Source organism: Salmo salar, chromosome 09 (genome assembly GCF_965601325.2).
Source record: "Salmo salar chromosome 09, fSalSal1, whole genome shotgun sequence".
Classification (NCBI taxonomy): domain Eukaryota; kingdom Metazoa; phylum Chordata; class Actinopteri; order Salmoniformes; family Salmonidae; genus Salmo; species Salmo salar.
The window spans coordinates 64127439-64149632 of NC_138299.1; the positions used below are offsets into that span (position 1 = coordinate 64127439).

General features: G+C 37.5%; 31 non-coding genes across 31 annotated transcripts; all 31 read right to left on the reverse strand.

The window, feature by feature from the left end:
- Positions 1-12: 12 nt before the first annotated feature.
- Positions 13-84, reverse strand: trnac-gca (transfer RNA cysteine (anticodon GCA)). Its single transcript has one exon. It is a non-coding gene; the product is annotated as a tRNA-Cys (tRNA).
- Positions 85-690: 606 nt separating this feature from the next.
- Positions 691-762, reverse strand: trnac-gca (transfer RNA cysteine (anticodon GCA)). The gene has a single exon. It is a non-coding gene; the product is annotated as a tRNA-Cys (tRNA).
- Positions 763-2046: 1284 nt separating this feature from the next.
- On the reverse strand, positions 2047-2118 carry trnac-gca (transfer RNA cysteine (anticodon GCA)). Its single transcript has one exon. It is a non-coding gene; the product is annotated as a tRNA-Cys (tRNA).
- A 606-nt stretch (positions 2119-2724) lies between these two features.
- trnac-gca (transfer RNA cysteine (anticodon GCA)) lies at positions 2725-2796 on the reverse strand. The gene has a single exon. It is a non-coding gene; the product is annotated as a tRNA-Cys (tRNA).
- Positions 2797-3402: 606 nt separating this feature from the next.
- On the reverse strand, positions 3403-3474 carry trnac-gca (transfer RNA cysteine (anticodon GCA)). The gene has a single exon. It is a non-coding gene; the product is annotated as a tRNA-Cys (tRNA).
- A 606-nt stretch (positions 3475-4080) lies between these two features.
- Positions 4081-4152, reverse strand: trnac-gca (transfer RNA cysteine (anticodon GCA)). The gene has a single exon. It is a non-coding gene; the product is annotated as a tRNA-Cys (tRNA).
- A 606-nt stretch (positions 4153-4758) lies between these two features.
- On the reverse strand, positions 4759-4830 carry trnac-gca (transfer RNA cysteine (anticodon GCA)). Its single transcript has one exon. It is a non-coding gene; the product is annotated as a tRNA-Cys (tRNA).
- Positions 4831-5436: 606 nt separating this feature from the next.
- On the reverse strand, positions 5437-5508 carry trnac-gca (transfer RNA cysteine (anticodon GCA)). The gene has a single exon. It is a non-coding gene; the product is annotated as a tRNA-Cys (tRNA).
- A 606-nt stretch (positions 5509-6114) lies between these two features.
- On the reverse strand, positions 6115-6186 carry trnac-gca (transfer RNA cysteine (anticodon GCA)). The gene has a single exon. It is a non-coding gene; the product is annotated as a tRNA-Cys (tRNA).
- Positions 6187-6792: 606 nt separating this feature from the next.
- On the reverse strand, positions 6793-6864 carry trnac-gca (transfer RNA cysteine (anticodon GCA)). The gene has a single exon. It is a non-coding gene; the product is annotated as a tRNA-Cys (tRNA).
- A 606-nt stretch (positions 6865-7470) lies between these two features.
- On the reverse strand, positions 7471-7542 carry trnac-gca (transfer RNA cysteine (anticodon GCA)). Its single transcript has one exon. It is a non-coding gene; the product is annotated as a tRNA-Cys (tRNA).
- Positions 7543-8148: 606 nt separating this feature from the next.
- Positions 8149-8220, reverse strand: trnac-gca (transfer RNA cysteine (anticodon GCA)). The gene has a single exon. It is a non-coding gene; the product is annotated as a tRNA-Cys (tRNA).
- A 600-nt stretch (positions 8221-8820) lies between these two features.
- trnac-aca (transfer RNA cysteine (anticodon ACA)) lies at positions 8821-8892 on the reverse strand. Its single transcript has one exon. It is a non-coding gene; the product is annotated as a tRNA-Cys (tRNA).
- Positions 8893-9498: 606 nt separating this feature from the next.
- On the reverse strand, positions 9499-9570 carry trnac-gca (transfer RNA cysteine (anticodon GCA)). The gene has a single exon. It is a non-coding gene; the product is annotated as a tRNA-Cys (tRNA).
- Positions 9571-10176: 606 nt separating this feature from the next.
- trnac-gca (transfer RNA cysteine (anticodon GCA)) lies at positions 10177-10248 on the reverse strand. The gene has a single exon. It is a non-coding gene; the product is annotated as a tRNA-Cys (tRNA).
- A 606-nt stretch (positions 10249-10854) lies between these two features.
- Positions 10855-10926, reverse strand: trnac-gca (transfer RNA cysteine (anticodon GCA)). Its single transcript has one exon. It is a non-coding gene; the product is annotated as a tRNA-Cys (tRNA).
- Positions 10927-11526: 600 nt separating this feature from the next.
- On the reverse strand, positions 11527-11598 carry trnac-aca (transfer RNA cysteine (anticodon ACA)). The gene has a single exon. It is a non-coding gene; the product is annotated as a tRNA-Cys (tRNA).
- Positions 11599-12882: 1284 nt separating this feature from the next.
- Positions 12883-12954, reverse strand: trnac-gca (transfer RNA cysteine (anticodon GCA)). Its single transcript has one exon. It is a non-coding gene; the product is annotated as a tRNA-Cys (tRNA).
- Positions 12955-13560: 606 nt separating this feature from the next.
- trnac-gca (transfer RNA cysteine (anticodon GCA)) lies at positions 13561-13632 on the reverse strand. The gene has a single exon. It is a non-coding gene; the product is annotated as a tRNA-Cys (tRNA).
- Positions 13633-14238: 606 nt separating this feature from the next.
- Positions 14239-14310, reverse strand: trnac-gca (transfer RNA cysteine (anticodon GCA)). The gene has a single exon. It is a non-coding gene; the product is annotated as a tRNA-Cys (tRNA).
- Positions 14311-14916: 606 nt separating this feature from the next.
- trnac-gca (transfer RNA cysteine (anticodon GCA)) lies at positions 14917-14988 on the reverse strand. The gene has a single exon. It is a non-coding gene; the product is annotated as a tRNA-Cys (tRNA).
- A 1284-nt stretch (positions 14989-16272) lies between these two features.
- On the reverse strand, positions 16273-16344 carry trnac-gca (transfer RNA cysteine (anticodon GCA)). The gene has a single exon. It is a non-coding gene; the product is annotated as a tRNA-Cys (tRNA).
- A 606-nt stretch (positions 16345-16950) lies between these two features.
- trnac-gca (transfer RNA cysteine (anticodon GCA)) lies at positions 16951-17022 on the reverse strand. The gene has a single exon. It is a non-coding gene; the product is annotated as a tRNA-Cys (tRNA).
- A 303-nt stretch (positions 17023-17325) lies between these two features.
- trnac-gca (transfer RNA cysteine (anticodon GCA)) lies at positions 17326-17397 on the reverse strand. Its single transcript has one exon. It is a non-coding gene; the product is annotated as a tRNA-Cys (tRNA).
- Positions 17398-18002: 605 nt separating this feature from the next.
- Positions 18003-18074, reverse strand: trnac-gca (transfer RNA cysteine (anticodon GCA)). Its single transcript has one exon. It is a non-coding gene; the product is annotated as a tRNA-Cys (tRNA).
- Positions 18075-18680: 606 nt separating this feature from the next.
- trnac-gca (transfer RNA cysteine (anticodon GCA)) lies at positions 18681-18752 on the reverse strand. Its single transcript has one exon. It is a non-coding gene; the product is annotated as a tRNA-Cys (tRNA).
- Positions 18753-19360: 608 nt separating this feature from the next.
- trnac-gca (transfer RNA cysteine (anticodon GCA)) lies at positions 19361-19432 on the reverse strand. The gene has a single exon. It is a non-coding gene; the product is annotated as a tRNA-Cys (tRNA).
- A 606-nt stretch (positions 19433-20038) lies between these two features.
- trnac-gca (transfer RNA cysteine (anticodon GCA)) lies at positions 20039-20110 on the reverse strand. Its single transcript has one exon. It is a non-coding gene; the product is annotated as a tRNA-Cys (tRNA).
- Positions 20111-20715: 605 nt separating this feature from the next.
- trnac-gca (transfer RNA cysteine (anticodon GCA)) lies at positions 20716-20787 on the reverse strand. The gene has a single exon. It is a non-coding gene; the product is annotated as a tRNA-Cys (tRNA).
- Positions 20788-21393: 606 nt separating this feature from the next.
- On the reverse strand, positions 21394-21465 carry trnac-gca (transfer RNA cysteine (anticodon GCA)). The gene has a single exon. It is a non-coding gene; the product is annotated as a tRNA-Cys (tRNA).
- Positions 21466-22071: 606 nt separating this feature from the next.
- On the reverse strand, positions 22072-22143 carry trnac-gca (transfer RNA cysteine (anticodon GCA)). Its single transcript has one exon. It is a non-coding gene; the product is annotated as a tRNA-Cys (tRNA).
- Positions 22144-22194: the final 51 nt, after the last annotated feature.

Below are 22194 nucleotides of genomic sequence, written 5' to 3' on the forward strand. Positions count from 1 at the left end.
CACATGATTTTAAGGGGGCTCCAGGATTTGAACCTGGGACCTCTTGATCTGCAGTCAAATGCTCTACCACTGAGCTATACCCCCTCTGCTAGAACCTATCTAAAGGCGGAAAAATTCTCAAATAATGTACATTTTAGCTGGAGATCTACATAACCTAATACATAACACTCTCTCTTTGACAACATACCCATAAAGTATTTGATTTCATGTTGACTATAGGATTTGAACCAGAGACCTCTTGATCCTAAGACTATTGCAATTCCACCTCTGTTAGGAACTGTCTGACAGAGAGAAAAACCATCTAATGAGGGACATTTTAGATTGAGTAACATAACCAAAAAAGGAGCACTCCCTCTCTCAAGATACACATGGAAAGTACATGATTCAAGGGGGAACCAGGATTTGATCCTGACAAATTGTCTAATAAGGGACATTTCAGAGGGCGATCTAAATAACCTAATAAAGAACACTCTCTCTTTCAAAGCGTACCCATCAAATATTTGATTTCAAGTTGACAATAGGATTTGATCCTGAGACCTCATGACCTGAAGTCTATTGCACTTCCTCCTCTTTTAGGAACGGTTCAACTGAGAGAAAAACAGTCTAATTAGGGACATTTTAGATTGAGTAACATAATTTTAAAAGGTGTACTCTAACCCTAATTATACTCTTAGAAAGCACATGATTTTAAGGGGGCACCAGGATTTGAACCTGGAACCTCTTGATCTGCAGTCAAATGCTCTACCACTGAGCTATACCCCCTCTGCTAGAACCTATCAAAAGGCGGAAAAATTCTCAAATAATGTACATTTTAGCTGGAGATCTACATAACCTAATACATAACACTCTCTCTTTGACAACATACCCATAAAGTATTTGATTTCATGTTGACTATAGGATTTGAACCAGAGACCTCTTGATCCTAAGACTATTGCAATTCCACCTCTGTTAGGAACTGTCTGACAGAGAGAAAAACCATCTAATGAGGGACATTTTAGATTGAGTAACATAACCAAAAAAGGAGCACTCCCTCTCTCAAGATACACATGGAAAGTACATGATTCAAGGGGGAACCAGGATTTGATCCTGACAAATTGTCTAATAAGGGACATTTCAGAGGGCGATCTAAATAACCTAATAAAGAACACTCTCTCTTTCAAAGCGTACCCATCAAATATTTGATTTCAAGTTGACAATAGGATTTGATCCTGAGACCTCATGACCTGAAGTCTATTGCACTTCCACCTCTTTTAGGAACGGTTCAACTGAGAGAAAAACAGTCTAATTAGGGACATTTTAGATTGAGTAACATAATTTTAAAAGGTGTACTCTAACCCTAATTATACTCTTAGAAAGAACTTGATTTTAAGGGGGCACCAGGATTTGAACCTGAGACCTCTTGATCTGCAGTCAAATGCTCTACCACTGAGCTATAGCCCCTCTGCTAGAAACTATCTAAAGGCAGAAAAATTCTCAAATAAGGTACATTTTAGCTGGAGATCTACATAACCTAATACATAACACTCTCTCTTTGACAACATACCCATAAAGTATTTGATTTCATGTTGACTATAGGATTTGAACAAGAGACCTCTTGATCCTAAGACTATTGCAATTCCACCTCTGTTAGGAACTGTCTGACAGAGAGAAAAACCATCTAATGAGGGACATTTTAGATTGAGTAACATAACCAAAAAAGGAGCACTCCCTCTCTCAAGATACACATAGAAAGTACATGATTCAAGGGGGAACCAGGATTTGATCCTGACAAATTGTCTAATAAGGGACATTTCAGAGGGCGATCTACATAACCTAATAAAGAACACTCTCTCTTTCAAAGCGTACCCATCAAATATTTGATTTCAAGTTGACAATAGGATTTGATCCTGAGACCTCATGACCTGAAGTCTATTGCACTTCCACCTCTTTTAGGAACGGTTCAACTGAGAGAAAAACAGTCTAATTAGGGACATTTTAGATTGAGTAACATAATTTTAAAAGGTGTACTCTAACCCTAATTATACTCTTAGAAAGCACTTTATTTTAAGGGGGCACCAGGATTTGAACCTGGGACCTCTTGATCTGCAGTCAAATGCTCTACCACTGACCTATACCCCCTCTGCTAGAAACTATTTTAAGGCGGAAAAATTCTCAAATAAGGTACATTTTAGCTGGAGATCTACATAACCTAATACATAACACTCTCTCTTTGACAACATACCCATAAAGTAATTGATTTGATGTTGACTATAGGATTTGAACAAGAGACCTCTTGATCCTAAGACTTTTGCAATTCCACCTCTGTTAGGAACTGTCTGACAGAGAGAAAAACCATCTAATGAGGGACATTTTAGATTGAGTAACATAACCAAAAAAGGAGCACTCCCTCTCTCAAGATACACATGGAAAGTACATGATTCAAGGGGGAACCAGGATTTGATCCTGACAAATTGTCTAATAAGGGACATTTCAGAGGGCGATCTACATAACCTAATAAAGAACACTCTCTCTTTCAAAGCGTACCCATCAAATATTTGATTTCAAGTTGACAATAGGATTTGATCCTGAGACCTCATGACCTGAAGTCTATTGCACTTCCACCTCTTTTAGGAACGGTTCAAATGAGAGAAAAACAGTCTAATTAGGGACATTTTAGATTGAGTAACATAATTTTAAAAGGTGTACTCTAACCCTAATTATACTCTTAGAAAGCACTTTATTTTAAGGGGGCACCAGGATTTGAACCTGGGACCTCTTGATCTGCAGTCAAATGCTCTACCACTGACCTATACCCCCTCTGCTAGAAACTATCTAAAGGCAGAAAAATTCTCAAATAAGGCACATTTTAGCTGGAGATCTACATAACCTAATACATAACACTCTCTCTTTGACAACATACCCACAAAGTATTTGATTTCATGTTGACTATAGGATTTGAACAAGAGACCTCTTGATCCTAAGACTATTGCAATTCCACCTCTGTTAGGAACTGTCTGACAGAGAGAAAAACCATCTAATGAGGGACATTTTAGATTGAGTAACATAACCAAAAAAGGAGCACTCCCTCTCTCAAGATACACATGGAAAGTACATGATTCAAGGGGGAACCAGGATTTGATCCTGACAAATTGTCTAATAAGGGACATTTCAGAGGGCGATCTACATAACCTAATAAAGAACACTCTCTCTTTCAAAGCGTACCCATCAAATATTTGATTTCAAGTTGACAATAGGATTTGATCCTGAGACCTCATGACCTGAAGTCTATTGCACTTCCACCTCTTTTAGGAACGGTTCAACTGAGAGAAAAACAGTCTAATTAGGGACATTTTAGATTGAGTAACATAATTTTAAAAGGTGTACTCTAACCCTAATTATACTCTTAGAAAGCACTTTATTTTAAGGGGGCACCAGGATTTGAACCTGGGACCTCTTGAACTGCAGTCAAATGCTCTACCACTGAGCTATACCCCCTCTGCTAGAAACTATCTAAAGGCAGAAAGATTCTCAAATAAGGCACATTTTAGCTGGAGATCTACATAACCTAATACATAACACTCTCTCTTTGACAACATACCCATAAAGTATTTGATTTCATGTTGACTATAGGATTTGAACCTGAGACCTCTTGATCCTAAGACTATTGCAATTCCATCTCTGTTAGGAACTGTCTGACAGAGAGAAAAACCATCTAATGAGGGACATTTTAGATTGAGTAACATAACCAAAAAAGGAGCACTCCCTCTCTCAAGATACACATAGAAAGTACATGATTCAAGGGGGAACCAGGATTTGATCCTGACAAATTGTCTAATAAGGGACATTTCAGAGGGCGATCTACATAACCTAATAAAGAACACTCTCTCTTTCAAAGCGTACCCATCAAATATTTGATTTCAAGTTGACAATAGGATTTGATCCTGAGACCTCATGACCTGAAGTCTATTGCACTTCCACCTCTTTTAGGAACGGTTCAACTGAGAGAAAAACAGTCTAATTAGGGACATTTTAGATTGAGTAACATAATTTTAAAAGGTGTACTCTAACCCTAATTATACTCTTAGAAAGCACTTTATTTTAAGGGGGCACCAGGATTTGAACCTGGGACCTCTTGATCTGCAGTCAAATGCTCTACCACTGACCTATACCCCCTCTGCTAGAAACTATTTTAAGGCGGAAAAATTCTCAAATAAGGTACATTTTAGCTGGAGATCTACATAACCTAATACATAACACTCTCTCTTTGACAACATACCCATAAAGTAATTGATTTCATGTTGACTATAGGATTTGAACAAGAGACCTCTTGATCCTAAGACTTTTGCAATTCCACCTCTGTTAGGAACTGTCTGACAGAGAGAAAAACCATCTAATGAGGGACATTTTAGATTGAGTAACATAACCAAAAAAGGAGCACTCCCTCTCTCAAGATACACATGGAAAGTACATGATTCAAGGGGGAACCAGGATTTGATCCTGACAAATTGTCTAATAAGGGACATTTCAGAGGGCGATCTACATAACCTAATAAAGAACACTCTCTCTTTCAAAGCGTACCCATCAAATATTTGATTTCAAGTTGACAATAGGATTTGATCCTGAGACCTCATGACCTGAAGTCTATTGCACTTCCACCTCTTTTAGGAACGGTTCAAATGAGAGAAAAACAGTCTAATTAGGGACATTTTAGATTGAGTAACATAATTTTAAAAGGTGTACTCTAACCCTAATTATACTCTTAGAAAGCACTTTATTTTAAGGGGGCACCAGGATTTGAACCTGGGACCTCTTGATCTGCAGTCAAATGCTCTACCACTGACCTATACCCCCTCTGCTAGAAACTATCTAAAGGCAGAAAAATTCTCAAATAAGGCACATTTTAGCTGGAGATCTACATAACCTAATACATAACACTCTCTCTTTGACAACATACCCACAAAGTATTTGATTTCATGTTGACTATAGGATTTGAACAAGAGACCTCTTGATCCTAAGACTATTGCAATTCCACCTCTGTTAGGAACTGTCTGACAGAGAGAAAAACCATCTAATGAGGGACATTTTAGATTGAGTAACATAACCAAAAAAGGAGCACTCCCTCTCTCAAGATACACATGGAAAGTACATGATTCAAGGGGGAACCAGGATTTGATCCTGACAAATTGTCTAATAAGGGACATTTCAGAGGGCGATCTACATAACCTAATAAAGAACACTCTCTCTTTCAAAGCGTACCCATCAAATATTTGATTTCAAGTTGACAATAGGATTTGATCCTGAGACCTCATGACCTGAAGTCTATTGCACTTCCACCTCTTTTAGGAACGGTTCAAATGAGAGAAAAACAGTCTAATTAGGGACATTTTAGATTGAGTAACATAATTTTAAAAGGTGTACTCTAACCCTAATTATACTCTTAGAAAGCACTTTATTTTAAGGGGGCACCAGGATTTGAACCTGGGACCTCTTGATCTGCAGTCAAATGCTCTACCACTGACCTATACCCCCTCTGCTAGAAACTATCTAAAGGCAGAAAAATTCTCAAATAAGGCACATTTTAGCTGGAGATCTACATAACCTAATACATAACACTCTCTCTTTGACAACATACCCACAAAGTATTTGATTTCATGTTGACTATAGGATTTGAACAAGAGACCTCTTGATCCTAAGACTATTGCAATTCCACCTCTGTTAGGAACTGTCTGACAGAGAGAAAAACCATCTAATGAGGGACATTTTAGATTGAGTAACATAACCAAAAAAGGAGCACTCCCTCTCTCAAGATACACATGGAAAGTACATGATTCAAGGGGGAACCAGGATTTGATCCTGACAAATTGTCTAATAAGGGACATTTCAGAGGGCGATCTACATAACCTAATAAAGAACACTCTCTCTTTCAAAGCGTACCCATCAAATATTTGATTTCAAGTTGACAATAGGATTTGATCCTGAGACCTCATGACCTGAAGTCTATTGCACTTCCACCTCTTTTAGGAACGGTTCAACTGAGAGAAAAACAGTCTAATTAGGGACATTTTAGATTGAGTAACATAATTTTAAAAGGTGTACTCTAACCCTAATTATACTCTTAGAAAGCACTTTATTTTAAGGGGGCACCAGGATTTGAACCTGGGACCTCTTGAACTGCAGTCAAATGCTCTACCACTGAGCTATACCCCCTCTGCTAGAAACTATCTAAAGGCAGAAAGATTCTCAAATAAGGCACATTTTAGCTGGAGATCTACATAACCTAATACATAACACTCTCTCTTTGACAACATACCCATAAAGTATTTGATTTCATGTTGACTATAGGATTTGAACCTGAGACCTCTTGATCCTAAGACTATTGCAATTCCATCTCTGTTAGGAACTGTCTGACAGAGAGAAAAAACATCTAATGAGGGACATTTTAGATTGAGTAACATAACCAAAAAAGGAGCACTCCCTCTCTCAAGATACACATAGAAAGTACATGATTCAAGGGGGAACCAGGATTTGATCCTGACAAATTGTCTAATAAGGGACATTTCAGAGGGCGATCTACATAACCTAATAAAGAACACTCTCTCTTTCAAAGCGTACCCATCAAATATTTGATTTCAAGTTGACAATAGGATTTGATCCTGAGACCTCATGACCTGAAGTCTATTGCACTTCCACCTCTTTTAGGAACGGTTCAACTGAGAGAAAAACAGTCTAATTAGGGACATTTTAGATTGAGTAACATAATTTTAAAAGGTGTACTCTAACCCTAATTATACTCTTAGAAAGCACATGATTTTAAGGGGGCACCAGGATTTGAACCAGGGACCTCTTGATCTGCAGTCAAATGCTCTACCACTGAGCTATACCCCCTCTGCTAGAAACTATCTAAAGGCGGAAAAATTCTCAAATAAGGTACATTTTAGCTGGAGATCTACATAACCTAATACATAACACTCTCTCTTTGACAACATACCCATAAAGTAATTGATTTCATGTTGACTATAGGATTTGAACAAGAGACCTCTTGATCCTAAGACTTTTGCAATTCCACCTCTGTTAGGAACTGTCTGACAGAGAGAAAAACCATCTAATGAGGGACATTTTAGATTGAGTAACATAACCAAAAAAGGAGCACTCCCTCTCTCAAGATACACATGGAAAGTACATGATTCAAGGGGGAACCAGGATTTGATCCTGACAAATTGTCTAATAAGGGACATTTCAGAGGGCGATCTACATAACCTAATAAAGAACACTCTCTCTTTCAAATCGTACCCATCAAATATTTCATTTCAAGTTGACAATAGGATTTGATCCTGAGACCTCATGACCTAAAGTCTATTGCACTTCCACCTCTTTTAGGAACGGTTCAACTGAGAGAAAAACAGTCTAATTAGGGACATTTTAGATTGAGTAACATAATTTTAAAAGGTGTACTCTAACCCTAATTATACTCTTAGAAAGCACTTTATTTTAAGGGGGCACCAGGATTTGAACCTGGGACCTCTTGAACTGCAGTCAAATGCTCTACCACTGAGCTATACCCCCTCTGCTAGAAACTATCTAAAGGCAGAAAAATTCTCAAATAAGGCACATTTTAGCTGGAGATCTACATAACCTAATACATAACACTCTCTCTTTGACAACATACCCATAAAGTATTTGATTTCATGTTGACTATAGGATTTGAACAAGAGACCTCTTGATCCTAAGACTATTGCAATTCCACCTCTGTTAGGAACTGTCTGACAGAGAGAAAAACCATCTAATGAGGGACATTTTAGATTGAGTAACATAACCAAAAAAGGAGCACTCCCTCTCTCAAGATACACATAGAAAGTACATGATTCAAGGGGGAACCAGGATTTGATCCTGACAAATTGTCTAATAAGGGACATTTCAGAGGGCGATCTACATAACCTAATAAAGAACACTCTCTCTTTCAAAGCGCACCCATAAAATATTTGATTTCAAGTTGACAATAGGATTTGATCCTGAGACCTCGTGATCTGAAGTCTATTGCACTTCCACCTCTTTTAGGAACGGTTCAACTGAGAAAAAAACCATCTAATTAGGGACATTTTAGATTGAGTAACATAATTTTAAAAAGTGTACTCTAACCCTAATTATACTCTTAGAAAGCACTTGATTTTAAGGGGGCACCAGGATTTGAACCTGGGACCTCTTGATCTGCAGTCAAATGCTCTACCACTGAGCTATACCCCCTCTGCTAGAAACAATCTAAAGGCGGAAAAATTCTCGAATAAGGTACATTTTAGCTGGAGATCTACATAACCTAATACATAACACTCTCTCTTTGACAACATACCCATAAAGTATTTGATTTCATGTTGACTATAGGATTTGAACCTGAGACCTCTTGAACCTAAGACTATTGCAATTCCATGTCTGTTAGGAACTGTCTGACAGAGAGAAAAAACATCTAATGAGGGACATTTTAGATTGAGTAACATAACCAAAAAAGGAGCACTCCCTCTCTCAAGATACACATTGAAAGTACATGATTCAAGGGGGAACCAGGATTTGATCCTGACAAATTGTCTAATAAGGGACATTTCAGAGGGCGATCTACATAACCTAATAAAGAACACTCTCTCTTTCAAAGCGTACCCATAAAATATTTGATTTCAAGTTGACAATAGGTTTTGATCCTGAGACCTCATGATCTGAAGTCTATTGCATTTCCACCTCTTTTAGGAACGGTTCAACTGAGAGAAAAACCATCTAATTAGGGACATTTTAGATTGAGTAACATAATTTAAAAAAGTGTACTCTAACCCTACTCTTAGAAAGCACTTGATTTTAAGGGGGCACCAGGATTTGAACCTGGGACCTCTTGATCTGTAGTCAAATGCTCTACCACTGAGCTATACCCCCTCTGCTAGAAACTATCTAAAGGCGGCAAAATTCTCGAATAAGGTACATTTTAGCTGGAGATCTACATAACCTAATACATAACACTCTCTCTTTGACAACATACCCATAAAGTATTTGATTTCATGTTGACTATAGGATTTGAACCTGAGACCTCTTGATCCTAAGACTATTGCAATTCCATCTCTGTTTGGAACTGTCTGACAGAGAGAAAAAACATCTAATGAGGGACATTTTAGATTGAGTAACATAACCAAAAAAGGAGCACTCCCTCTCTCAAGATACACATAGAAAGTACATGATTCAAGGGGGAACCAGGATTTGATCCTGACAAATTGTCTAATAAGGGACATTTCAGAGGGCGATCTACATAACCTAATAAAGAACACTCTCTCTTTCAAAGCGTACCCATAAAATATTTGATTTCAAGTTGACAAAAGGATTTGATCCTGAGACCTCATGATCTGAAGTCTATTGCACTTCCACCTCTTTTAGGAACGGTTCAACTGAGAGAAAAAACATCTAATTAGGGACATTTTAGATTGAGTAACATAATTTAAAAAAGTGTACTCTAACCCTAATTATACTCTTAGAAAGCACTTGATTTTAAGGGGGCACCAGGATTTGAACCTGGGACCTCTTGATCTGCAGTCAAATGCTCTACCACTGAGCTATACCCCCTCTGCTAGAAACTATCTAAAGGCGGAAAAATTCTCGAATAAGGTACATTTTAGCTGGAGATCTACATAACCTAATACATAACACTCTCTCTTTGACAACATACACATAAAGTATTTGATTTCATGTTGACTATAGGATTTGAACCTGAGACCTCTTGAACCTAAGACTATTGCAATTCCATCTCTGTTAGGAACTGTCTGACAGAGAGAAAAAACATCTAATGAGGGACATTTTAGATTGAGTAACATAACCAAAAAAGGAGCACTCCCTCTCTCAAGATACACATAGAAAGTACATGATTCAAGGGGGAACCAGGATTTGATCCTGACAAATTGTCTAATAAGGGACATTTCAGAGGGCGATCTACATAACCTAATAAAGAACACTCTCTCTTTCAAAGCGTACCCATAAAATATTTGATTTCAAGTTGACAATAGGATTTGATCCTGAGACCTCGTGATCTGAAGTCTATTGCACTTCCACCTCTTTTAGGAACAGTTCAACTGAGAAAAAAACCATCTAATTAGGGACATTTTAGATTGAGTAACATAATTTTAAAAAGTGTACTCGAACCCTAATTATACTCTTAGAAACCACTTGATTTTAAGGGGGCACCAGGATTTGAACCTGGGACCTCTTGATCTGCAGTCAAATGCTCTACCACTGAGCTATACCCCCTCTGCTTGAAAATATCTAAAGGCGGAAAAATTCTCGAAAATAGTACATTTTAGCTGGAGATCTACATAACCTAATACATAACACTCTCTCTTTGAAAACATACACATAAAGTATTAGATTTCATGTTGACTATAGGATTTGAACCTGAGATCTCTTGATCCTAAGACTATTGCAATTCCACCTCTGTTAGGAACTGTCTGACAGAGAGAAAAAACATCTAATGAGGGACATTTTAGATTGTGTAACATAACCAAAAAAGGAGCACTCCCTCTCTCAAGATACACATAGAAAGTACATGATTCAAGGGGGAACCAGGATTTGATCCTGACAAATTGTCTAATAAGGGACATTTCAGAGGGCGATCTACATAACCTAATAAAGAACACTCTCTCTTTCAAAGCGTACCCATAAAATATTTGATTTCAAGTTGACAATAGGATTTGATCCTGAGACCTCGTGATCTGAAGTCTATTGCACTTCCACCTCTTTTAGGAACGGTTCAACTGAGAAAAAAACCATCTAATTAGGGACATTTTAGATTGAGTAACATAATTTTAAAAAGTGTACTCTAACCCTAATTATACTCTTAGAAAGCACTTGATTTTAAGGGGGCACCAGGATTTGAACCTGGGACCTCTTGATCTGCAGTCAAATGCTCTACCACTGAGCTATACCCCCTCTGCTAGAAACAATCTAAAGGCGGAAAAATTCTCGAATAAGGTACATTTTAGCTGGAGATCTACATAACCTAATACATAACACTCTCTCTTTGACAACATACCCATAAAGTATTTGATTTCATGTTGACTATAGGATTTGAACCTGAGACCTCTTGAACCTAAGACTATTGCAATTCCATGTCTGTTAGGAACTGTCTGACAGAGAGAAAAAACATCTAATGAGGGACATTTTAGATTGAGTAACATAACCAAAAAAGGAGCACTCCCTCTCTCAAGATACACATTGAAAGTACATGATTCAAGGGGGAACCAGGATTTGATCCTGACAAATTGTCTAATAAGGGACATTTCAGAGGGCGATCTACATAACCTAATAAAGAACACTCTCTCTTTCAAAGCGTACCCATAAAATATTTGATTTCAAGTTGACAATAGGATTTGATCCTGAGACCTCATGATCTGAAGTCTATTGCACTTCCACCTCTTTTAGGAACGGTTCAACTGAGAGAAAAACCATCTAATTAGGGACATTTTAGATTGAGTAACATAATTTAAAAAAGTGTACTCTAACCCTACTCTTAGAAAGCACTTGATTTTAAGGGGGCACCAGGATTTGAACCTGGGACCTCTTGATCTGTAGTCAAATGCTCTACCACTGAGCTATACCCCCTCTGCTAGAAACTATCTAAAGGCGGCAAAATTCTCGAATAAGGTACATTTTAGCTGGAGATCTACATAACCTAATACATAACACTCTCTCTTTGACAACATACCCATAAAGTATTTGATTTCATGTTGACTATAGGATTTGAACCTGAGACCTCTTGAACCTAAGACTATTGCAATTCCATCTCTGTTTGGAACTGTCTGACAGAGAGAAAAAACATCTAATGAGGGACATTTTAGATTGAGTAACATAACCAAAAAAGGAGCACTCCCTCTCTCAAGATACACATAGAAAGTACATGATTCAAGGGGGAACCAGGATTTGATCCTGACAAATTGTCTAATAAGGGACATTTCAGAGGGCGATCTACATAACCTAATAAAGAACACTCTCTCTTTCAAAGCGTACCCATAAAATATTTGATTTCAAGTTGACAAAAGGATTTGATCCTGAGACCTCATGATCTGAAGTCTATTGCACTTCCACCTCTTTTAGGAACGGTTCAACTGAGAGAAAAAACATCTAATTAGGGACATTTTAGATTGAGTAACATAATTAAAAAAAGTGTACTCTAACCCTAATTATACTCTTAGAAAGCACTTGATTTTAAGGGGGCACCAGGATTTGAACCTGGGACCTCTTGATCTGCAGTCAAATGCGCTACAACTGAGCTATACCCCCTCTGCTAGAAACTATCTAAAGGCGGCAAAATTCTCGAATAAGGTACATTTTAGCTGGAGATCTACATAACCTAATACATAACACTCTCTCTTTGACAACATACCCATAAAGTATTTGATTTCATGTTGACTATAGGATTTGAACCTGAGACCTCTTGAACCTAAGACTATTGCAATTCCATCTCTGTTTGGAACTGTCTGACAGAGAGAAAAAACATCTAATGAGGGACATTTTAGATTGAGTAACATAACCAAAAAAGGAGCACTCCCTCTCTCAAGATACACATAGAAAGTACATGATTCAAGGGGGAACCAGGATTTGATCCTGACAAATTGTCTAATAAGGGACATTTCAGAGGGCGATCTACATAACCTAATAAAGAACACTCTCTCTTTCAAAGCGTACCCATAAAATATTTGATTTCAAGTTGACAATAGGATTTGATCCTGAGACCTCATGATCTGAAGTCTATTGCACTTCCACCTCTTTTAGGAACGGTTCAACTGAGAGAAAAACCATCTAATTAGGGACATTTTAGATTGAGTAACATAATTTTAAAAAGTGTACTCTAACCCTAATTATACTCTTAGAAAGCACTTGATTTTAAAGGGGCACCAGGATTTGAACCTGGGACCTCTTGATCTGCAGTCAAATGCTCTACCACTGAGCTATACCCCCTCTGCTAGAAACTATCTAAAGGCGGAAAAATTCTCGAATAAGGTACATTTTAGCTGGAGATCTACATAACCTAATACATAACACTCTCTCTTTGACAACATACCCATAAAGTATTTGATTACATGTTGACTATAGGATTTGAACCTGAGACCTCTTGAACCTAAGACTATTGCAATTCTATCTCTGTTAGGAACTGTCTGACAGAGAGAAAAACCATCTAATGAGGGACATTTTAGATTGAGTAACATAACCAAAAAAGGAGCACTCCCTCTCTCAAGATACACATAGAAAGTACATGATTCAAGGGGGAACCAGGATTTGATCCTGACAAATTGTCTAATAAGGGACATTTCAGAGGGCGATCTACATAACCTAATAAAGAACACTCTCTCCTTCAAAGCGTTCCCATAAAATATTTGATTTCAAGTTGACAATAGGATTTGATCCTGAGACCTCATGATCTGAAGTCTATTGCACTTCCACCTCTTTTAGGAACGGTTCAACTGAGAGAAAAACCATCTAATTAGGGACATTTTAGATTGAGTAACATAATTTTAAAAAGTGTACTCTAACCCTAATTATACTCTTTGAAAGCACTTGATTTTAAAGGGGCACCAGGATTTGAACCTGGGACCTCTTGATCTGCAGTCAAATGCTCTACCACTGAGCTATACCCCCTCTGCTAGAAACTATCTAAAGGCGGAAAAATTCTCGAATAAGGTACATTTTAGCTGGAGATCTACATAACCTAATACATAACACTCTCTCTTTGACAACATACCCATAAAGTATTTGATTTCATGTTGACTATAGGATTTGAAGCTGAGACCTCTTGAACCTAAGACTATTGCAATTCCATCTCTGTTAGGAACTGTCTGACAGAGAGAAAAACCATCTAATGAGGGACATTTTAGATTGAGTAACATAACCAAAAAAGGAGCACTCCCTCTCTCAAGATACACATAGAAAGTACATGATTCAAGGGGGAACCAGGATTTGATCCTGACAAATTGTCTAATAAGGGACATTTCAGAGGGCGATCTACATAACCTAATAAAGAACACTCTCTCTTTCAAAGCGTACCCATAAAATATTTGATTTCAAGTTGACAATAGGATTAGATCCTGAGACCTCATGATCTGAAGTCTATTGCACTTCCACCTCTTTTAGGAACTGTTCAACTGAGAGAAAAACCATCTAATTAGGGACATTTTAGATTGAGTAACATAATTTTAAAAAGTGTACTCTAACCCTAATTATACTCTTAGAACGCACTTGATTTTAAGGGGGCACCAGGATTTGAACCTGGGACTTCTTGATCTGCAGTCAAATGCTCTACCACTGAGCTATACCCCCTCTGCTAAAAACTATCTAAAGGCGGAAAATTTCTCGAATAAGGTACATTATAGCTGGAGATCTACATAACCTAATACATAACACTCTCTCTTTGACAACATACCCATAAAGTATTTGATTTCATGTTGACTATAGGATTTGAACCAGAGACCTCTTGAACCTAAGACTATTGCAATTCCATCTCTGTTAGGAACTGTCTGACAGAGAGAAAAACCATCTAATGAGGGACATTTTAGATTGAGTAACATAACCAAAAAAGGAGCACTCCCTCTCTCAAGATACACATAGAAAGTACATGATTCAAGGGGGAACCAGGATTTGATCCTGACAAATTGTCTAATAAGGGACATTTCAGAGGGCGATCTACATAACCTAATAAAGAACACTCTCTCTTTCAAAGCGTACCCATAAAATATTTGATTTCAAGTTGACAATAGGATTAGATCCTGAGACCTCATGATCTGAAGTCTATTGCACTTCCACCTCTTTTAGGAACTGTTCAACTGAGAGAAAAACCATCTAATTAGGGACATTTTAGATTGAGTAACATAATTTTAAAAAGTGTACTCTAACCCTAATTATACTCTTAGAAAGCACTTGATTTTAAAGGGGCACCAGGATTTGAACCTGGGACCTCTTGATCTGCAGTCAAATGCTCTATCACTGAGCTATACCCCCTCTGCTAAAAACTATCTAAAGGCGGAAAATTTCTCGAATAAGGTACATTATAGCTGGAGATGTACATAACCTAATACATAACACTCTCTCTTTGACAACATACCCATAAAGTATTTGATTTCATGTTGACTATAGGATTTGAACCAGAGACCTCTTGAACCTAAGACTATTGCAATTCCATCTCTGTTAGGAACTGTCTGACAGAGAGAAAAACCATCTAATGAGGGACATTTTAGATTGAGTAACATAACCAAAAAAGGAGCACTCCCTCTCTCAAGATACACATAGAAAGTACATGATTCAAGGGGGAACCAGGATTTGATCCTGACAAATTGTCTAATAAGGGACATTTCAGAGGGCGATCTACATAACCTAATAAAGAACACTCTCTCTTTCAAAGCGTACCCATAAAATATTTGATTTCAAGTTGACAATAGGATTAGATCCTGAGACCTCATGATCTGAAGTCTATTGCACTTCCACCTCTTTTAGGAACTGTTCAACTGAGAGAAAAACCATCTAATTAGGGACATTTTAGATTGAGTAACATAATTTTAAAAAGTGTACTCTAACCCTAATTATACTCTTAGAACGCACTTGATTTTAAGGGGGCACCAGGATTTCAACCTGGGACTTCTTGATCTGCAGTCAAATGCTCTACCACTGAGCTATACCCCCTCTGCTTGAAAATATCTAAAGGCGGAAAAATTCTCGAAAAAGGTACATTTTAGCTGGAGATCTACATAACCTAATACATAACACTCTCTCTTTGACAACATACCCATAAAGTATTTGATTACATGTTGACTATAGGATTTGAACCTGAGACCTCTTGAACCTAAGACTATTGCAATTCCATCTCTGTTAGGAACTGTCTGACAGAGAGAAAAACCATCTAATGAGGGACATTTTAGATTGAGTAACATAACCAAAAAAGGAGCACTCCCTCTGTCAAGATACACATGGAAAGTACATGATTCAAGAGGGAACCAGGATTTGATCCTGACAAATTGTCTAATAAGGGACATTTCAGAGGGCGATCTACATAACCTAATAAAGAACACTCTCTCTTTCAAAGCGTACCCATAAAATATTTGATTTCAAGTTGACAATAGGATTTGATCCTGAGACCTCATGATCTGAAGTCTATTGCACTTCCACCTCTTTTAGGAACGGTTCAACTGAGAGAAAAACCATCTAATTAGGGACATTTTAGATTGAGTAACATAATTTTAAAAAGTGTACTCTAACCCTAATTATACTCTTAGAAAGCACTTTATTTTAAGGGTGCACCAGGATTTGAACCTGGGACTTCTTGATCTGCAGTCAAATGCTCTACCACTGAGCTATACCCCCTCTGCTAGAAACTATCTAAAGGCGGAAAAATTCTCAAATAAGGTACATTTTAGCTGGAGATCTACATAACCTAATACATAACACTCTCTCTTTGACAACATACCCATAAAGTATTTGATTTCATGTTGACTATAGGATTTGAACCTGAGACCTCTTGAACCTAAGACTATTGCAATTCCATCTCTGTTAGGAACTGTCTGACAGAGAGAAAAAACATCTAATGAGGGACATTTTAGATTGAGTAACATAACCAAAAAAGGAGCACTCCCTCTCTCAAGATACACATAGAAAGTACATGATTCAAGGGGGAACCAGGATTTGATCCTGACAAATTGTCTAATAAGGGACATTTCAGAGGGCGATCTACATAACCTAATAAAGAACACTCTCTCTTTCAAAGCGTACCCATAAAATATTTGATTTCAAGTTGACAATAGGATTTGATCCTGAGATCTCATGATCTGAAGTCTATTGCACTTCCACCTCTTTTAGGAACGGTTCAACTGAGAGAAAAACCATCTAATTAGGGACATTTTAGATTGAGTAACATAATTTTAAAAAGTGTACTCTAACCCTAATTATACACTTAGAAAGCACTTGATTTTAAGGGGGCACCAGGATTTGAACCTGGGACCTCTTGATCTGCAGTCAAATGCTCTACCACTGAGCTATACCCCCTCTGCTAGAAACTATCTAAAGGCGGAAAATTTCTCGAATAAGGTACATTATAGCTGGAGATCTAAATAACCTAATACATAACACTCTCTCTTTGACAACATACCCATAAAGTATTTGATTTCATGTTGACTATAGGATTTGAACCTGAGACCTCTCGATCCTAAGACTATTGCAATTCCATCTCTGTTAGGAACTGTCTGACAGAGATAAAAAACATCTAATGAGGGACATTTTAGATTGAGTAACATAACCAAAAAAGGAGCACTCCCTCTCTCAAGATACACATAGAAAGTACATGATTCAAGGGGGAACCAGGATTTGAACCTGGGACCTCTTGATCTGCAGTCAAATGCTCTACCACTGAGCTATACCCCTCTGCTAGAAACTATCTAAAGGCGGAAAAATTCTCGAATAAGGTACATTTTAGCTGGAGATCTACATAACCTAATACATAACACTCTCTCTTTGACAACATACCCATAAAGTATTTGATTACATGTTGACTATAGGATTTGAACCTGAGACCTCTTGAACCTAAGACTATTGCAATTCCATCTCTGTTAGGAACTGTCTGACAGAGAGAAAAAACATCTAATGAGGGACATTTTAGATTGAGTAACATAACCAAAAAAGGAGCACTCCCTCTCTCAAGATACACATAGAAAGTACATGATTCAAGGGGGAACCAGGATTTGATCCTGACAAATTGTCTAATAAGGGACATTTCAGAGGGCGATCTACATAACCTAATAAAGAACACTCTCTCTTTCAAAGCGTACCCATAAAATATTTGATTTCAAGTTGACAATAGGATTTGATCCTGAGACCTCATGATCTGAAGTCTATTGCACTTCCACCTCTTTTAGGAACGGTTCAACTGAGAGAAAAACCATCTAATTAGGGACATTTTAGATTGAGTAACATAATTTTAAAAAGTGTACTCTAACCCTAATTATACTCTTAGAAAGCACTTGATTTTAAGGGGGCACCAGGATTTGAACCTGGGACCTCTTGATCTGCAGTCAAATGCTCTACCACTGAGCTATACCCCCTCTGCTAGAAACTATCTAAAGGCGGAAAATTTCTCGAATAAGGTACATTATAGCTGGAGATCTAAATAACCTAATACATAACACTCTCTCTTTGACAACATACCCATAAAGTATTTGATTTCATGTTGACTATAGGATTTGAACCTGAGACCTCTCGATCCTAAGACTATTGCAATTCCATCTCTGTTAGGAACTGTCTGACAGAGATAAAAAACATCTAATGAGGGACATTTTAGATTGAGTAACATAACCAAAAAAGGAGCACTCCCTCTCTCAAGATACACATAGAAAGTACATGATTCAAGGGGGAACCAGGATTTGATCCTGACAAATTGTCTAATAAGGGACATTTCAGAGGGCGATCTACATAACCTAATAAAGAACACTCTCTGTTTCAAAGCGTACCCATAAAATATTTGATTTCAAGTTGACAATAGGATTTGATCCTGAGACCTCATGATCTGAAGTCTATTGCACTTCCACCTCTTTTAGGAACGGTTCAACTGAGAGAAAAACCATCTAATTAGGGACATTTTAGATTGAGTAACATAATTTTAAAAAGTGTACTCTAACCCTAATTATACTCTTAGAAAGCACTTTATTTTAAGGGTGCACCAGGATTTGAACCTGGGACTTCTTGATCTGCAGTCAAATGCTCTACCACTGAGCTATACCCCCTCTGCTAGAAACTATCTAAAGGCGGAAAAATTCTCGAATAAGGTACATTTTAGCTGGAGATCTACATAACCTAATACATAACACTCTCTCTTTGACAACATACCCATAAAGTATTTGATTTCATGTTGACTATAGGATTTGAACCTGAGACCTCTTGAACCTAAGACTATTGCAATTCCATCTCTGTTAGGAACTGTCTGACAGAGAGAAAAAACATCTAATGAGGGACATTTTAGATTGAGTAACATAACCAAAAAAGGAGCACTCCCTCTCTCAAGATACACATAGAAAGTACATGATTCAAGGGGGAACCAGGATTTGATCCTGACAAATTGTCTAATAAGGGACATTTCAGAGGGCGATCTACATAACCTAATAAAGAACACTCTCTCTTTCAAAGCGTACCCATAAAATATTTGATTTCAAGTTGACAATAGGATTTGATCCCCTGAGACCTCATGATCTGAAGTCTATTGCACTTCCACCTCTTTTAGGAACGGTTCAACTGAGAGAAAAACCATCTAATTAGGGACATTTTAGATTGAGTAACATAATTTTAAAAAGTGTACTCTAACCCTAATTATACTCTTAGAAAGCACTTTATTTTAAGGGTGCACCAGGATTTGAACCTGGGACTTCTTGATCTGCAGTCAAATGCTCTACCACTGAGCTATACCCCCTCTGCTAGAAACTATCTAAAGGCGTAAAAATTCTCGAATAAGGTACATTTTAGCTGGAGATCTACATAACCTAATACATAACACTCTCTCTTTGACAACATACCCATAAAGTATTTGATTTCATGTTGACTATAGGATTTGAACCTGAGACCTCTTGAACCTAAGACTATTGCAATTCCATCTCTGTTAGGAACTGTCTGACAGAGAGAAAAAACATCTAATGAGGGACATTTTAGATTGAGTAACATAACCAAAAAAGGAGCACTCCCTCTCTCAAGATACACATAGAAAGTACATGATTCAAGGGGGAACCAGGATTTGATCCTGACAAATTGTCTAATAAGGGACATTTCAGAGGGCGATCTACATAACCTAATAAAGAACACTCTCTCTTTCAAAGCATACCCATAAAATATTTGATTTCAAGTTGACAATAGGATTTGATCCTGAGACCTCATGATCTGAAGTCTATTGCACTTCCACCTCTTTTAGGAACGGTTCAACTGAGAGAAAAACCATCTAATTAGGGACATTTTAGATTGAGTAACATAATTTAAAAAAGTGTACTCTAACCCTAATTATACTCTTAGAAAGCACTTGATTTTAAAGGGGCACCAGGATTTGAACCTGGGACCTCTTGATCTGCAGTCAAATGCTCTACCACTGAGCTATACCCCTCTGCTAGAAACTATCTAAAGGCGGAAAAATTCTCGAATAAGGTACATTTTAGCTGGAGATCTACATAACCTAATACATAACACTCTCTCTTTGACAACATACCCATAAAGTATTTGATTACATGTTGACTATAGGATTTGAACCTGAGACCTCTTGAACCTAAGACTATTGCAATTCCATCTCTGTTAGGAACTGTCTGACAGAGAGAAAAACCATCTAATGAGGGACATTTTAGATTGAGTAACATAACCAAAAAAGGAGCACTCCCTCTCTCAAGATACACATAGAAAGTACATGATTCAAGGGGGAACCAGGATTTGATCCTGACAAATTGTCTAATAAGGGACATTTCAGAGGGCGATCTACATAACCTAATAAAGAACACTCTCTCCTTCAAAGCGTTCCCATAAAATATTTGATTTCAAGTTGACAATAGGATTTGATCCTGAGACCTCATGATCTGAAGTCTATTGCACTTCCACCTCTTTTAGGAACGGTTCAACTGAGAGAAAAACCATCTAATTAGGGACATTTTAGATTGAGTAACATAATTTTAAAAAGTGTACTCTAACCCTAATTATACTCTTTGAAAGCACTTGATTTTAAAGGGGCACCAGGATTTGAACCTGGGACCTCTTGATCTGCAGTCAAATGCTCTACCACTGAGCTATACCCCCTCTGCTAGAAACTATCTAAAGGCGGAAAAATTCTCGAATAAGGTACATTTTAGCTGGAGATCTACATAACCTAATACATAACACTCTCTCTTTGACAACATACCCATAAAGTATTTGATTTCATGTTGACTATAGGATTTGAAGCTGAGACCTCTTGAACCTAAGACTATTGCAATTCCATCTCTGTTAGGAACTGTCTGACAGAGAGAAAAACCATCTAATGAGGGACATTTTAGATTGAGTAACATAACCAAAAAAGGAGCACTCCCTCTCTCAAGATACACATAGAAAGTACATGATTCAAGGGGGAACCAGGATTTGATCCTGACAAATTGTCTAATAAGGGACATTTCAGAGGGCGATCTACATAACCTAATAAAGAACACTCTCTCTTTCAAAGCGTACCCATAAAATATTTGATTTCAAGTTGACAATAGGATTAGATCCTGAGACCTCATGATCTGAAGTCTATTGCACTTCCACCTCTTTTAGGAACTGTTCAACTGAGAGAAAAACCATCTAATTAGGGACATTTTAGATTGAGTAACATAATTTTAAAAAGTGTACTCTAACCCTAATTATACTCTTAGAACGCACTTGATTTTAAGGGGGCACCAGGATTTGAACCTGGGACTTCTTGATCTGCAGTCAAATGCTCTACCACTGAGCTATACCCCCTCTGCTAAAAACTATCTAAAGGCGGAAAATTTCTCGAATAAGGTACATTATAGCTGGAGATCTACATAACCTAATACATAACACTCTCTCTTTGACAACATACCCATAAAGTATTTGATTTCATGTTGACTATAGGATTTGAACCAGAGACCTCTTGAACCTAAGACTATTGCAATTCCATCTCTGTTAGGAACTGTCTGACAGAGAGAAAAACCATCTAATGAGGGACATTTTAGATTGAGTAACATAACCAAAAAAGGAGCACTCCCTCTCTCAAGATACACATAGAAAGTACATGATTCAAGGGGGAACCAGGATTTGATCCTGACAAATTGTCTAATAAGGGACATTTCAGAGGGCGATCTACATAACCTAATAAAGAACACTCTCTCTTTCAAAGCGTACCCATAAAATATTTGATTTCAAGTTGACAATAGGATTAGATCCTGAGACCTCATGATCTGAAGTCTATTGCACTTCCACCTCTTTTAGGAACTGTTCAACTGAGAGAAAAACCATCTAATTAGGGACATTTTAGATTGAGTAACATAATTTTAAAAAGTGTACTCTAACCCTAATTATACTCTTAGAAAGCACTTGATTTTAAAGGGGCACCAGGATTTGAACCTGGGACCTCTTGATCTGCAGTCAAATGCTCTATCACTGAGCTATACCCCCTCTGCTAAAAACTATCTAAAGGCGGAAAATTTCTCGAATAAGGTACATTAT